The sequence below is a fragment of the Cibotium barometz genome, chromosome 27 (assembly GCF_041138505.1).
Source record: "Cibotium barometz isolate CiBa-2024 chromosome 27, ASM4113850v1, whole genome shotgun sequence".
NCBI classification, from domain to species: Eukaryota; Viridiplantae; Streptophyta; class Polypodiopsida; order Cyatheales; family Cibotiaceae; genus Cibotium; species Cibotium barometz.
Window position 1 is genome coordinate 31,574,494 of NC_141072.1, and position 17,898 is coordinate 31,592,391.

The following is a 17,898-nucleotide window of genomic DNA, read 5'->3' on the forward strand; positions in this document are numbered from 1 at the left end:
AGCCCAACGCTGTTTGAAGGCCCTTTTAAATTAAAATAGCCAGTGGACTAACATTAGTCTCCATTTTGTTCCCCATTTGTGTATCTTCTTCACCTATATCAAAACTTCCTGGAAATTTCAGATTTGAATCAACATGATCCCTATTTTCAAAACAAGAGACAGATATATATGATAGTTAAATATGTATTTTAGAATCAATCGATGCATACCATAAGACTGCGATTTTGCTTCGTACTGTATCTTGAAGTTTCTAAACACACTCATTTTAGATACTCCTTGGATTTAAATTATAATAAATGAACTTACTCAAGAGCTTACATTGGCAAGTTTATTCGGCAACTCCACTAGTACGGAAACATCGATGATATTATTTAGAAGATGAAATTATTTAGAAGATATTATTATATAGTAAGGCATTGTTCCTTGTCACAGCTAGGAGAGGGTGGTCCTGACGCTAGCAGTGAGGAGGTCCACCTCTTTCTTCTCGATGCCGAAGGCCGTTTCGAGCACCTGGTCGGGGAGGGGCGGATTGGCCGCGAAGAGGGCGGCGGCGAGCTGCGAGGTGCCCGGGTTCTGGCTGTTAAGGGCGGAGATGGCCAGGGCGGGCTGGTGCATGTCGGGGTTGAGCTGGAAGTGCACTAGGCCACGGGGGAAGACGAAGAGATCGCCTGGGGAGAGCGTCTGCTGGAAGAGGGAGTTGTTAGGCGCGGTGGAGACGAAACCCACCTGGAGCATGCCCTGGGCCAGGTAGAGCACCTCGGTGGCGCGGGGATGCACGTGGGGAGGGTTGAGGCCCTTGGGCTGGAAGTCGATGCGAGCGATGGACAGGCCCTGCGTGTTGAGGCCCGGGAAGTTGGCCGCGAAGGCCAGGTTAACGGCGGAGCCCAGTCCTTTGACCAGGGGTGCCGCATTACGAAGCAGCGTTGACGTGAAGTCCGAGGGCTGCACGTGGCTGGCCGGCTTGCAGGTCAGCCCGTTGAGGGTGAGTGGGCCGCCGTCCGCCACGCAGAAGTCCTGCAGAGGGTCTTCATCGGCGGCACTCACCTCGACTATGAGCAGCAGCGGCGGCGCAGAGGAGGCCAACAGCATCAGCGCGGCCAGAAGCAAGTAGCTGACTGCCATGACTGAGAGACTAGCAAAGAGTGAGCAAGCGAGTACATATTGAAAAGTAGGCACTCGTCGCTGCAATTTATGAACGGCGCCCGAGTTCAAAGATTCTACTCTCTCCCACGCCACGCCACAAGGACGGGTGAACGCTATCTGAAAGCAACTGGAGTTCGACTCGGTTCGCCGGTCAGCATCTTACGAAAGCGCTGCCATAAGATGAAAAACCCGTGATCTAAGTTTGAACACAATCCCCATGAAATCTTAGGGTCATTAGGATACTTTCACTCTTCTACAAAGCATCAATTTGGGGTCCCTACAGGCTACAAATATATATGGCTGCAGCCTTCCTTTACTCTTGTGGAAGAAAATATTTGAAGCACCATAGATCTAAACATATTAGTAGGCACTTGTATGAAACCATACCATACTATGCTTCAAAGATTATGAGACATAGAGCAACATTCATTAGGGAAAAAAATATGATGCCTACAGATATGGTTGATCTTGAGCACATTAGGTATTTGGTGAAGTTCATGATCCGCACATGATAACTAGGAGGTGGATTGCACTACTTTATTGTAAACTATACATCTATAAATGCAAACATTTGAACCCAATGATAGTAGTCGAATAGTTAATGTGAGACCTACCCCACCATCACGTCGCGAGCACCTACCAAATTATGTATGTAGATTTCTTCGACTCGCAACCAAGTAGAGCATATGCATTTGTCAAAGGAGGTGGATTGCACGACTTTATTGTAAATTGTACATCTATAAATGTAAACATTTGAACCCAATGATAGTAGTCGATAGTTAATGTGAGACCTACCCCGCCATCACATCACCCACCAATGTTGAATAATAAGACTAGCACATTCTACCTTCTCCACTACACTATGTGGGTCTGGGGACCAATATCCTACCTAAAAACTATAGGACTATCTTTACTCTTGTTTAAGAAAGTGTTTCTACTGACCTGCATCTACATAATCCCTTATGTCAAAATAAAGTCATGCATGATTGTAAGCTAGTGGAGACACAAATCATGCTTGTAGAGCCATATTTAAGTGTGGACACATTGGGCAAGTGAACACAAATCATGTGTTAGTGACTTCATGATGCAACACACTAGATGATCAACTGGGCAAGTGAACACAAATCATGTGTTAGTGACTTCATGATGTAACACACTAGATGATCAACCTTCATTGTCAAATATATGGCTATGTCTACCCTTGCGTAATAAAAGCTTTTACTTAGTACTACATATTGTTGAAAATCAATTCTCCATCCTTGTCATGATTAACTACTACAATGCCCCTTTTTCTAGGTGAAGCCAATGAGACACGGATTCCCTGAAGATCAGCTTATTCTGGGTAAGGCCATCAATAGTCTGATGGTTAAGAGACAAGTTACATAGGCATGGCATACATGTAAGTGCAGAATGACATACCCATACTAGACTATACTAAGGGTAGAGGGAGATCTTCTCCAGACATAATATCCTCACACTCTCACACTGCAGGCTACAAATTGTAATGCCGCATTTCCAAATGTCATATATAAAGTTATACTTATGGATTTCAAAAACCTTATATAATTATTAAAATTTGGTATGATTATATAGATAAAATGAAATAGTGAAAAAATAGGTATGCTTATGATAAAAAACCAAAAATAAGTCCGCTTTAATATACATCACTATTTTGGAAAATGGTTCATGAAGGTTATTGATTATAGCCACCCTGATAATTTTAAGTACCACATAAGTATATTCTACTATGTAACTTGAGTCTTACATAGACAATTGTAAGGTTCTACCAAACCTATAATTTGGACCCAAGGGACGTACGAGGACGTACGAGCTAAAGAGAGGACTAGTTTAAAAGATAGTACATTCTTTCAGCCTAGCTTTCCTTATATGCATGCTTGATACATAAATGATGATTTCATTTTCATGTATTTATGAGAATACAAAGACATTTCATTTAATATGTAAAGTATCTTTAAAATCATCAATATAAATGCCATGCGACAATCAATCACTACATGCCAACAATCACAACAAAGAAATAACTAAAAAGATATAACATTGTGACAAAAAAGTAATATTATCTAGATATCTTGAAATGAACATGTATGTTTGATTCATCAATTTGGGGTCCCTATAGGCTACAAATATATATGGCTGCAGCCTTCCTTTACTCTTGTGGAAGAAAATATTTGAAGCACCATAGATCTAAACATATTAGTAGGAACTTGTATGAAACCATACCATACTATGCTTCAAAGATTATGAGACATAGAGCAACATTCATTAGGGAAAAAAATATGATGCCTACATTAGGTATTTGGTGAAGTTCATGATCCGCACACGATAACTAGGAGGTGGATTGCACTACTTTATTGTAAACTATACATCTATAAATGCAAACATTTGAACCCAATGATAGTAGTCGAATAGTTAATGTGAGACCTACCCCACCATCACGTCGCGAGCACCTACCAAATTATGTATGTAGATTTCTTCGACTCGCAACCAAGTAGAGCATATGCATTTGTCAAAGGAGGTGGATTGCACGACTTTATTGTAAATTGTGCATCTATAAATGTAAACATTTGAACCCAATGATAGTAGTCGATAGTTAATGTGAGACCTACCCCGCCATCACATCACCCACCAATGTTGAATAATAAGACTAGCACATTCTACCTTCTCCACTACACTATATGGGTCTGGGGACCACTATCCTACCTAAAAACTATAGGACTATCTTTACTCTTGTTTAAGAAAGTGTTTCTACTGACCTGCATCTACATAATCCCTTATGTCAATAGTAGTTAATCATGACAAGGATGGAGAATTGATTTTCAACAATATGTAGTACTAAGTAAAAGCTTTTATTACGCAAGGGTAGACATAGCCATATATTTGACAATGAAGGTTGATCATCTAGTGTGTTACATCATGAAGTCACTAACACATGATTTGTGTTCACTTGCCCAGTTGATCATCTAGTGTGTTGCATCATGAAGTCACTAACACATGATTTGTGTTCACTTGCCCAATGTGTCCACACTTAAATATGGCTCTACAAGCATGATTTGTGTCTCCACTAGCTTACAATCATGCATGACTTTATTTTGACATAAGGGATTATGTAGATGCAGGTCAGTAGAAACACTTTCTTAAACAAGAGTAAAGATAGTCCTATAGTTTTTAGGTAGGATAGTGGTCCCCAGACCCATATAGTGTAGTGGAGAAGGTAGAATGTGCTAGTCTTATTATTCAACATTGGTGGGTGATGTGATGGCGGGGTAGGTCTCACATTAACTATCGACTACTATCATTGGGTTCAAATGTTTACATTTATAGATGCACAATTTACAATAAAGTCGTGCAATCCACCTCCTTTGACAAATGCATATGCTCTACTTGGTTGCGAGTCGAAGAAATCTACATACATAATTTGGTAGGTGCTCGTGACGTGATGGTGGGGTAGGTCTCACATTAACTATTCGACTACTATCATTGGGTTCAAATGTTTGCATTTATAGATGTATAGTTTACAATAAAGTAGTGCAATCCACCTCCTAGTTATCGTGTGCGGATCATGAACTTCACCAAATACCTAATGTAGGCATCATATTTTTTTCCCTAATGAATGTTGCTCTATGTCTCATAATCTTTGAAGCATAGTATGGTATGGTTTCATGCAAGTTCCTACTAATATGTTTAGATCTATGGTGCTTCAAATATTTTCTTCCACAAGAGTAAAGGAAGGCTGCAGCCATATATATTTGTAGCCTATAGGGACCCCAAATTGATGAATCAAACATACATGTTCATTTCAAGATATCTAGATAATATGTCACAATGTTATATCTTTTTAGTTATTTCTTTGTTGTGATTGTTGGCATGTAGTGATTGATTGTCGCATGGCATTTATATTGATGATTTTAAAGATACTTTAGATATTAAATGAAATGTCTTTGTATTCTCATAAATACATGAAAATGAAATCATCATTTATGTATCAAGCATGCATATAAGCAAAACTAGGCTGAAAGAATGTAATGTCTTTTAAACTAGTCCTCTCTTTAGCTCGTACGTCCTCGTACGTCCCTTGGGTCCAAATTATAGGTTTGGTAGAACCTTACAATTGTCTATGTAAGACTCAAGTTACATAGTAGAATATACTTATGTGGTACTTAAAATTATCAGGGTGGCTATAATCAATAACTTTCATGAACCATTTTCCAAAATAGTGATGTATATTAAAGCGGACTTACTTTTGGTTTTTTATCATAAACACACCTATTTTTCACTATTTCATTTTATCTATATAATCATACCAAATTTTAATAATTATATAAGGTTTTTGAAATCCATAAGTATAACTCTATATATGACATTTGGAAATGCGGCATTACAATTTGTAGCCTGCAGTGTGAGAGTGTGAGGATATTATGTCTGGAGAAGATCTCCCTCTACCCTTAGTATAGTCTAGTATGGGTATGTCATTCTGCACTTACATGTATGCCATGCCTATGTAACTTGTCTCTTAACTATCACACTATTGATGGCCTTACCCAGAATAAGCTGATCTTCAGGGAATCCGTGTCTCATTGGCTTCACCTAGAAAAAGGGGCATTGTAGTAGTTAATCATGACAAGGATGGAGAATTGATTTTCAACAATATGTAGTACTAAGTAAAAGCTTTTATTACGCAAGGGTAGACATAGCCATATATTTGACAATGAAGGTTGATCATCTAGTGTGTTACATCATGAAGTCACTAACACATGATTTGTGTTCACTTGCCCAGTTGATCATCTAGTGTGTTGCATCATGAAGTCACTAACACATGATTTGTGTTCACTTGCCCAATGTGTCCACACTTAAATATGGCTCTACAAGCATGATTTGTGTCTCCACTAGCTTACAATCATGCATGACTTTATTTTGACATAAGGGATTATGTAGATGCAGGTCAGTAGAAACACTTTCTTAAACAAGAGTAAAGATAGTCCTATAGTTTTTAGGTAGGATAGTGGTCCCCAGACCCATATAGTGTAGTGGAGAAGGTAGAATGTGCTAGTCTTATTATTCAACATTGGTGGGTGATGTGATGGCGGGGTAGGTCTCACATTAACTATCGACTACTATCATTGGGTTCAAATGTTTACATTTATAGATGCACAATTTACAATAAAGTCGTGCAATCCACCTCCTTTGACAAATGCATATGCTCTACTTGGTTGCGAGTCGAAGAAATCTACATACATAATTTGGTAGGTGCTCACGACGTGATGGTGGGGTAGGTCTCACATTAACTATTCGACTACTATCATTGGGTTCAAATGTTTGCATTTATAGATGTATAGTTTACAATAAAGTAGTGCAATCCACCTCCTAGTTATCGTGTGCGGATCATGAACTTCACCAAATACCTAATGTAGGCATCATATTTTTTTCCCTAATGAATGTTGCTCTATGTCTCATAATCTTTGAAGCATAGTATGGTATGGTTTCATGCAAGTTCCTACCAAAATATGTTTAGATCTATGGTGCTTCAAATATTTTCTTCCACAAGAGTAAAGGAAGGCTGCAGCCATATATATTTGTAGCCTATAGGGACCCCAAATTGATGAATCAAACATACATGTTCATTTCAAGATATCTAGATAATATTACTTTTTTGTCACAATGTTATATCTTTTTAGTTATTTGTTTGTTGTGATTGTTGGCATGTAGTGATTGATTGCCGCATGGCATTTATATTGATGATTTTAAAGATACTTTAGATATTAAATGAAATGTCTTTGTATTCTCATAAATACATGAAAATGAAATCATCATTTATGTATCAAGCATGCATATAAGCAAAACTAGGCTGAAAGAATGTAATGTCTTTTAAACTAGTCCTCTCTTTAGCTCGTACGTCCTCGTACGTCCCTTGGGTCCAAATTATAGGTTTGGTAGAACCTTACAATTGTCTATGTAAGACTCAAGTTACATAGTAGAATATACTTATGTGGTACTTAAAATTATCAGGGTGGCTATAATCAATAACTTTCATGAACCATTTTCCAAAATAGTGATGTATATTAAAGCGGACTTACTTTTGGTTTTTTATCATAAACACACCTATTTTTCACTATTTCATTTTATCTATATAATCATACCAAATTTTAATAATTATATAAGGTTTTTGAAATCCATAAGTATAACTTTATATATGACATTTGGAAATGCGGCATTTCAATTTGTAGCCTGCCGTGTGAGAGTGTGAGGATATTATGTCTGGAGAAGATCTCCCTCTACCCTTAGTATAGTCTAGTATGGGTATGTCATTCTGCACTTACATGTATGCCATGCCTATGTAACTTGTCTCTTAACCATCAGACTATTGATGGCCTTACCCAGAATAAGCTGATCTTCAGGGAATCCGTGTCTCATTGGCTTCACCTAGAAAAAGGGGCATTGTAGTAGTTAATCATGACAAGGATGGAGAATTGATTTTCAACAATATGTAGTACTAAGTAAAAGCTTTTATTACGCAAGGGTAGACATAGCCATATATTTGACAATGAAGGTTGATCATCTAGTGTGTTACATCATGAAGTCACTAACACATGATTTGTGTTCACTTGCCCAGTTGATCATCTAGTGTGTTGCATCATGAAGTCACTAACACATGATTTGTGTTCACTTGCCCAATGTGTCCACACTTAAATATGGCTCTACAAGCATGATTTGTGTCTCCACTAGCTTACAATCATGGATGACAAGCACACGAGGTGCGATGTCACCCAAGTAGTGAAAACAAGGGGAGAAAAGCCATGGTTCATTGACATCGGTGCATAGGTAATCCAGCCAGAAGGAGAGAGGAGAACATACAGCTTCTAGTTTTTTCTATCTCTCTCTTGTATCTGTAAACGGGAAGAGACACGCAGTAGCAATTGAAGAAGGAGCTTTTTGAAGATGCTTTCTCCCAAGCTTTCGAGGAGGCTTTTCTTGATATTTCTTTGCACCTTGCACATAGCAAGGAGAGAAGAACGGTGTCTATAGCAAGGCGGCCAGACAATATACGAGCTGGTTTTGGTCAGGGACTCATCTTCATCTTGCACTTGAATTTGATTTGTTACCATGGCCTCAGAAGATTCCAAGCACCCCAAGGGTCCGTAGCATGGCGGTCATCCATCTTTAGATACCAATATGGCTGATCTGGATGTGGGTGATCATGGATTTGTGGATTTACATGCACATACTTTATTAGAATCATGCACACATTGTATTGAACAAATTTTACTTGTTCCTTCTCAAAGTTTACAGACCATGCAAGAGAATCTTAAGCATTTGGTTCGTTGGTTCAGAGTTTTGGAGTGTCCCAGTTGATCCTCTAGGGGCATCTACTCTTGGGGGGGTCAACTCAAGACACCGAAACACCCAGGAATCAGTAAGTGGTAGCTATGCTCAAGAGCATGAAGCCTCTTGTGTTTAGTGGGGAAGAGAAGGAGCATAATAAAGATGCAGTGAACACTTTTTTACAAAACTGGATGGCACCTTTTGAAGCATTCTCTTGATGATGTTCGCACACTCGAGGCAAGTCTCGCACTTGAGGGTAAGGCCTACAAGTGGTGGATGACTCCATGTGAGAGCGATCGACCTACGACATGGGCTACTTTTGAGGCACTTCTTGGAAAAGAATTCTTACTTGAGAGCGAGAAGGCTTGTAACTAGGATGCTTGAGAAAATTGTAAGATGGAAGGTCTTACATTGACCCAATATATTTCTAAGTATTTCAAGATAATTCTCAAGCTCAAAGGCTTGGATGATTTTCAGAAGGTATGAGGTTTTTTGCATGGTTTAGATAATGAATATAAGACTAAGGTTAAATCTCAATATCCTAAAACTTTAGAAGAGGCCATTAAAAGTGTGTAGATCTTCGATCATAATATCGAGAAGAAACGCACGGACAAGACACCTTGGGTTGGAGCATCTGACTTCCATAGTTCTAAGGGGAACAAATGGAAGGGGGCCAAACAAGGTAATGATGCTGTTAAGAAGACTATGGGGCCAAGGGGTCCCTGGTCTCTACAAGATTATGAGCAAGCTAAAAATAAAAAATTATGTTTTATTTACAATGGCTACTGATCACGATAAACAAAATTGTCCAAAGAATCATGGTGCAAAGATGTCGATAAGGATGGTAGTAAGGCAGTGCACATGGTGCAAGTCTTGCCACTTGAAGCTTCTCAAAAGTTTTCTAAAGTTCAAGTATGCCATACCGATGCCGCACATGGGTGTTATGTAACCTCTACAATGTGGGTACCCTCTTTTGGGCCTTATGATTTGGTTGGGATGCATGGATACATCAACAAAACGGACGAAGAGTTCGTCATGATTGATGATGGGGCTACACATAACTTTTTGAATAATCATGTGATTAAAAAAATAAAATTACCACAAAGTCCTAGTGATCATAAATACATGGTATCTCTTGATAATGGGCATGATAAGCATGTATGGGACGACACAGTGGTGGTTAAGCAAGTACCACTCACTATTCAGGGACATGAAATACACTTAGATTTTCAGGTTATGCATATTACGAGAGTTGATGTTATTTTGGGTCGTGAATGGTTGTTACATTTAGGATCATTTCTTTCTTGTAGTTATCTAGATAACACTTTTGATTTTGAGGTCAATGGTAAACAAGTTCGTTTGCAAGGTGAACGTGATGCTCCCCCATCTCCACTCATTTATTCTACTAAAGTGGACCGCCTTGTACATTCTCATGAAATAGAAAATCTTTTTTTGTGTTACATTTCTCCTTCAATTTTGTCTCATGATGATGCTAGTGGTGGTGATTTTAATTCCAGTTTGAGTATTAAATCTCTCAATTCTGTCATATGTGAACAACATGTTAGTGCTATGCATAATAATGAACAAACTAAAATTTTTCCTAAGCTCACTCAACAAATTTCTAATTCTTTGCAAAGTATTTTTCTTTAATTTCATGGTGTTTCCAAGTGACTTGTTGTCTGGTTTGCCCCCTAAGTGCAATGTCCAGCATGCCATTGAGGTGCTCAAGGATGATAAGCCTTCATATAGGCTTAGCGCCAGTGAGATAGAGCGTCAACTTGCAGACTACCTCAGCCAGGGGCTTCATTAGGCTTAGGAATTTTCCATGGGCATCACCAATTTTACTGGTGAAGAAGAAATATGGGTCTATGTGTTTATGTATGGACTATCATGGTTTGAATGCAATCACAATAAAGAATAAGTATCCGTTACCACGAGTTGATGAGATTTTTGATCAACTGGTGTGCGCGATACTTTAGCAAGATTGACTTAAGGTCAGACTATCATCAAGTTTGCATTCGCACATGGAGGATGTGCCTAAGATAGCTTTCTGTATCAGATTTGGGCATTATGAGTTTTTAGTTATGTTGTTTGGTCTAGCTAATGCTCCAACTATGTTTATGACGCTTATGGGGATAGCGTCTTATGCTCGTATCTTGGTCGATTCGTTGTAGTATTTTTTTATGATATTTTGATCTTTGGTCACACCAAAGAAGAGCATTTGCAGCATGTAAGATTAGTGTTCAAATTGCTAAGGCAAAACACACTTTAAGCTACAGAGAGAAAGTGTGAGTTCATTGTCTCGGAGATCCATCATTTGGGTTACATAAATTTGGCAGAGGGAATTTAGATGGATCCTCCGAAAGTAGAGGCAATCCTTAAGTGGCCTCATCCAACCAATTTGGAGGAATTATAGATATTCCTTGGGTTGGCAGGGTTCTATCGTAAATTCATTCGAGATTATTCTAAGTTAGTGGTTTCTATGATGGACCAATTAAGATTGGGGTGATGACCAATTAAGGCTATCAGTCACAACTTTGATTGGGGTGATGACCAACAACAAAGTTTCGATCGCCTTAAGGTTGCCATAGCTATCGCACCTATTGGCAATAGTAGATCCTAAGCAACTGTTTGTGGTTGAAATGGATGCTAGTGACCGTACATTTGTGCTTCTTTATGGAGGAAGACCGATAGCTTTTGAGAGCAAGAAGTTGGATAGAGCTCAGCAGAATTATTATGTGTATGAGGATGAGCTTTAGAAATCCATGCACATATTTCCTAGTTAGCCTACCTAGGAAAGTGTTTCATTTTCTCTAGTTTGCACTTTTCCTAGATATGTTTATTTATATCTAGGGAATTATGTAGTGAATGCTTTTTTTTTCCTATATAGAGAATGAACGAAAGCTCCTTGTGATAGAGGTAGATGCAAATTTTTGTCTAGAGGATGAAACTACAAGAGAATGAGGCTGTGAGCATGCAACGTGGCTATGCAAGGGAGGAGAGAGGAGAGCAAATCCAAGTTGTATGAATCATCACCATGATCATCATTGATGTGAAGATCCTCCTCCTCGTGTTCTTATCATTCTTCTCCTCACTTGGATCCGCCATGGCCACTTCCTCATTTTCATTGGCTCCATCATGTGCATCCATTACCTCCACCTCCTCCATGACTTGAATGTCAAGATCTTGGAGAATGACCTTTCCATAAGGAATAACTTGCACTAAATAGCACCATCTCGCATTGATATATGGACAGAACACAACCTTCCAAGATCAAAAGAGTTTTCTTAATGCCCAAGAGAAAATAAAGTTAAATTAAATATTGAAACTCACAAGTTTACCTATTCACAAATCATGGTGGGTAAGACTAGAGTGTCCTTATTGGATCGTCAAAGCTTTGTAGGGTCTATCTACTTATGCCACTTGGATGTTGCCTTAGTGTTGCATTGGGACCTCTCCCTATGTGCTTCGTGAACCACTTAACATCAAAAGCACAAACCTCAAAGGTTCAGAATCCAAATTTAAGGATGTTGGTGATGATGCCACAACAGTGCTCATCATCCATGAGTCCCCACGCGAGGACCCCGCAACCTTGTGTATTTCTCATTGAGTCAATATGGTGAGTGCATAAATGCCTCTCCTCCGACCAAATGGCATTGTACAAAGTAAACTACAATGAAAAAAAAGAGTACATATGAAAATGACTAGCTACATTAAGAAAAGCAGGCAAAAGAACTATTGGAAATGTGTGTTGGGAGAAAGCTATGGATAAGGAGATGGATGCACTATATGGAAATGAGACTTGGGATTTAGTGAAATTGCCTGAAGGCAAGAAAACCCTTGGATGCAAGTGGGTGTACAAAGTAAAACATATTAGTGATGGAAGCATAAGCAGGTACAAGGCTAGATTGGTAGCCATAGGATATGCACAGACATATGGCATTAATTATGAAGAAACTTTCAACCCAGTTGCCAAGATGACAACATTGAGAGCTGTGATAGCAGTGGCTACGTCAAAGCAATGGTCTTTACATCAGATGGATGTAAAGAATGCATTCTTTCATGGGGATTTGCAGGAATAGGTGTATATGTTGCAGCCACTTGGTTATGAGGATGTGAGTCACCTCGAGCATGTGTGCAGGTTGAAGAAAGCCTTGTATGGCTTCAAACAAGCACCAAGAGCATGGTCTGACAAGATTTTTGAATATCTTGTCACTATTGGCTTTCATGTAGCCAATGCAGATTTCTCGCTGTATGTGAGACACAGTGATAGAGGGGTTGTGCTTGTTGTCATCTATGTAGATGACTTGATCATTACGGGGGACCATGATGCAGAGATCTTCGATGTAAAGATCTTGCTCAGACAGAAGTTTGAGATGAAGGATCTGGGGAAGCTCAGATATTTCTTGGCATTGAGGTGATTAAGTCACCACATGGTATTGGATTACTACAGAGACACTATGGCTTGGACATGTTGTCCAAGTATGGTATGATAGGCTGTAAGCCTATCTCAGTGCCATTAGATCAGAATTGCAAGTTGAGTGTTGATTCAGGAGAGATTTTGGAGGATCCTATTATGTATAGGTGCATAGTAGGAAGCTTGATCTACATGATGATCACCAGGCCAGATTTGAGCTATGCTGTTGGGTTGGTGAGTCAATTTATGCAGGTTCCTTGGAAGCTACATTTGGATGCATTGAGACACATACTAAGGTATGTGAGGTCTACTTTGCATTGTGGACTATTTTATGAAACTGGGACACAGATATGTGTACATAGGTACACAGATGCTGATTGGGCTGGTAGTATCTCTGATAGAAGATCTACTAGTGGCTTCATGTTTTCTTTTGGGAGTGCTGCTGTGACTTGGAGCAGCAAGAAGCAGCCTACGATTGCTCTATCCACCAGTATAGAGAGGCCAAGTACAGAGGTGCTGCTAACTATGGAAGTATGTGAGGTAGCTTAGTTGAGAAAGCTACTTGCAGATTTGGGTTTATCAGTGGATAGACAAGTTGTCATTTTTTGTGATAACATTAGTAGTATACAGTTGGCCAAGAACCCACTTTTTCATGCTCACACGAAGCATCTAGAGGTCCACTACCATTTTGTCAGAGAGAAGGTTTTGGTAGGAGACGTTGGCCTTGTTTATGTCAGGACACAGGATCAGGTCGCTGACATCTTCACCAAAGCATTGGGTACAGAGAAGCTCCTTAGATCCAAAGCTTTGCTTGGTGTACATGAGATGGAGTTGAGCTCGAGGGAGAGTGTTGAGATATCGAGCTCATCTAGTGAGGCGGTGGACACTGATGACCCACCGCTTGGGGGATAGGCGCCACACTTACACCACTAGCATGGTTGGTGAGATCATGGGTGATATCGGCCAATGGGATGACAGGCTGTGTGACAGCCATTCTAGAGACTGGCATAGTTATAGTGCCAGCTCATTTTAGTTGGGTTCACACTATAGAGAACCTTAGTATGTATTTGGTTGAGTACCTTTTCATAGTGTGTACTCTTATCTTTGTATATGGTGTGTTGAGTGTTGTGTGAAGAAGAAGAAGATTTTTAGCCTCTCACCTTGTGTATTCTCTTTTAGGGTTTTGCGAGTGTGTGTGTGCTTGTTGCAAGAGCTCAAGCTCTCTTCTCCCCTGCATCTTTTCACTCGCCAGGTTAAATATTGTAGAAACGACCAGGGTTGCTTGGAAGAATCACTGCGAGACTAACCGTCTCGACCGGAATACCCAGACCTAGACCGATCTTAAAGCTTACCTCTCGGAAAGAGGTTTTGTCCTCTGGGATTCCTTGAAACCAAAATGAATGAATTCTTAGAACTGAACAGGATAGCCAGACAATTGAAGAGTGCCATCAAGCTTTTGTCCTTCTCCTCAAATATTATCCACAATTGGATGAAGAGCAGCTGATGGCCAGGTTCATTCGAGGAATGAACGAGGCTGTGAGATCCTTGTCCCCACTGTGCAACAAAATCAGGGGTGCTGGCAGCGGAAGTAGAACTTCTTGCCTGGGACAAGGTCCCACACTCGGGGCCTCGCCCATGGATATCCAGACAAGAGACTAATCCACCGGTTTTTCCAAAACCGAACCTGGAAAAACTTCCTTTGCCCAGAAAGCACGGACGATTCCACCACGATAACTTTTCCCTAACGTAGTCAAAAGCCTTAACTAACTGAGCTCATTTGACCGAACCCGTAAGTCCCATAGTCAGATCAGGTAAAAAGACTGTACTTGGATCATAGAGACCAACACTTTTTTCCTCATTGAGAGGCACAGCCGTTGATTCTTTTCCATAGAACAATTTTTGTCCGAAATTTACTTCATCTATCAAACTAAACAGAAATTCAGTCTCGATTTACGGATCCATCAGTCCAGCCTAACCCCATCTAGTCCCATGGGTTAGCCAACCGCCCAACCACTATAGTGATGGGATCCAATTATGAATTTGGTTAGGTTTTGTCCCGGGTACCAGGGAAAAGAGTTCCCAGGCCCCCTAGCCGGATGTTCATGCAAACATAAAACTAGTCACACCACTTACACACCCACCAATATGAAATAACTCAAATTTAAGAATTTTGGGAAATATGCACAATTTTGGGACCATTCTTTGTTAGATCCAATACAATGTTTACTGTGCGATATGCAAGATTTATTATTGGATGTTCTCAACAAGCATTCTTTGTTAGATCCAATACAATGTTTACTGTGCGATATGCAAGATTTATTATTGGATGTTCTCAACAAGCATTTGAATAATGCGATATGATTTATATACTATTGTACATTTGTAACAAGTATATATGATGTTGGTGGTGGGATAATGTAAATTTGCCTGCACACACACACACACATGCACACCAAGAATTAAGCTTGTTTATATCACATAGCCTCCAGTCCATCAAACACAGAAACTTTAACAAAGAAAGGATATTCAATGTAACTTTAAGTTGTAAGAAAGTCTAGGTGATAGAATTAAAAAGATCACCATCTGTATTGAATCAAAATTCTTGAACAATGGGTGAACCATAAATCTAAAAGCTTAAGAAAGCCTTACAATCTGAATAATGATTGAACTATGAGTTTGGTAGCTTCATACAACATTGCTAAAAGATTACGAAGCTAGTTGCCCATGTGCTAACAAATCATTCTTGCTCAACTGCACTGACATGTTGATTCAATTGATTCTGTTTGGCCTTCAGTATTATAGCCTTTGGAATCTTGATTTTCTCTGGAAGTCGTCCACCCTTGGGCTTCCATTCCCAAATGATGTAGCTAGTATCTTCCCAGTGCTGAGGATCATTTCTGTTCTCTCGTCCCAATACTTGTTCCAGCAATCCTTATAAACCTCCACATCACTTGCATTCTTCTTCTTTGAAATTGGTGCCCAATATTGTATCTGAACTTGTAGATAGTTTATCGAGTTGTTGTTTTGATCAACATCACTTGTTGTCACTCCCAACCATATTAGGTAATTTGCATCACAAGGTTGTACAAGCACAAAATCTCCTTTAGACACATCAAGAGTCGGGTTGAACTCTTCAGCAGGTTTGTTGTGCATTGGACCATAATAATGGTCCTCATTTACATCAAACCCTTCATCTACATTATCCTCCACTTGAAGGTTAAGAGGCTCAGCTTTTGCGCATACACTCCTTGGCCAAAAGTCATAAAATCCAATGTCTTCCCTTGCACTAGGGGTTTGCATGTTTAGCATAAGATTCTCCCAATAGGTAAGGACCGGATTGATCCACTTAGCATAATCACTTTTGTCTCCTTTCTCTTGCAAGTGCTCTTTCCACCAATTGACATGTTTCTTTAAGCCCTCCACAACCTTCTCATTTTCCTTAACATACTCAAAGGGTGGCAATACTTTTGGAAAACCTTCAAGAAGCTTGGGTCCTCCATGGTCATTTCTTTTCCATAACTCTATACCGCTTTCTGGCAACCAATCAACATTTTTGGGGTGTACTTTGTATTGCATCAAAGGTATTCCATCACTCATATAAAACCTAAATTACAATGGCTTTGAATGTCCAATCAAGCTATTGGCTCCATCATGTAAGCATCCCTTGACAAAGCCTTTGAAGTCTGCCACCTTTTGTAGGAGAAAGGGTGCTGGATGCATGCTAACACACTCATTAAAGATCTTCATCAAATGTGGAAATGTGAAAATGGTTTGTTTCCTCAACTTCTCAGAGAAGCGACTAAACAATGCATCGATATCTTCATGAGTATGACCAACCATAAGAAAAACAAGCTGCACCATGTCAAACACTCCTCGTGCAACCAATAGGGATAGATAGGCAAATACATAACGGTTCTTATTTTCAGAACCACAATTGTCAAGTTGCAACAACAACGTCCTCGGCAATCTCTTAAAAAATGTCCTTGAATTTGATGGCATTAAACTTGAGGCATTTCCATTGCCCCTATCCTGCACATGTGTGTTAGTATGAAAGACTGACTGCATATGTGAAGAAAAATTTCCCTCTGTATCCACATTTGTTTCTGTCTCTGCATCTGCATCCTCAATGCTCTGCTTGCAATATGCATTTCTCTCCCATATGCTGATATAGGGCCATAGTAGACAAAACACAATAAAAAAGATCTGTTCGTGGTTCAGCATCTGAGTTTTGTGAGCTCAAGTCACCATACATGTGTTGCTCTCCTCTTTCTAAGTTTCTTAAACATTTTGAGAGAGATGAAATTGTGAAGTTAGGATCACTTGGCCATAACCCCAAGGCAAAGTGACCATAAGCTGTTTGTCCATGTCCATGAGTGAGCATTCCTGTTAAGGATACTGGAAGCCTCTCAACCCCATTGAGAGATTTAGGAACTGGTTTAATTTGTGGTATGGCAGTCTTTTTCTAGTCCATCTTATCATGTATAATACACAAATACCTGTTTGGGTTCATTTCGGAAGAGCTCCTCCAAGCATAGTATAGATTTCTACAACTCATTTGTTGCAACATGTGTGCCCTTCTTTGTGCCATGTATCTGGCACACTCCTCTTGATTTTTTGTTGATTCCAACTTGACCTTGATTGCCGTACAAATGTCGCATTTTGAGAAGGTGCCGGTTTTTGATAAACTAACTGTCTTGAACTCTGTGTTCCACAATCTTGAGAATGATGGTTGTGATAGTGGCCGGTATTCGAACGAGACAAGTGTGTCATTCACTTCACGCAATATGTCCACCTGTTTGTAGATTGTTGGTAGAACACGTTGGGTCTCGTGGGCTCCATGCATAGTTGTCCTTGACCTATGTGGCATTTAATCGGCATTATTATCTATGAAGCCCTGTATGATTGATTTTGCCATCTCAACATGTGTCATGCCCTTCCGTATTATCCCACTGTTGCCATGACTGACATTACATGCACCATTCAAGAACTTCTTTCTGAGC

The 17,898-nt window shown here is 39.7% G+C and overlaps 1 pseudogene across 1 annotated transcript; it reads right to left on the reverse strand.

The window, feature by feature from the left end:
• Positions 1-281: 281 nt before the first annotated feature.
• LOC147623284 (germin-like protein 8-2 pseudogene) lies at positions 282-1,166 on the reverse strand (annotated as a pseudogene). Its single transcript, XR_015269361.1, has one exon. The product of XR_015269361.1 is annotated as a germin-like protein 8-2 pseudogene (transcript).
• Between the last annotated feature and the right edge of the window lie 16,732 nt (positions 1,167-17,898).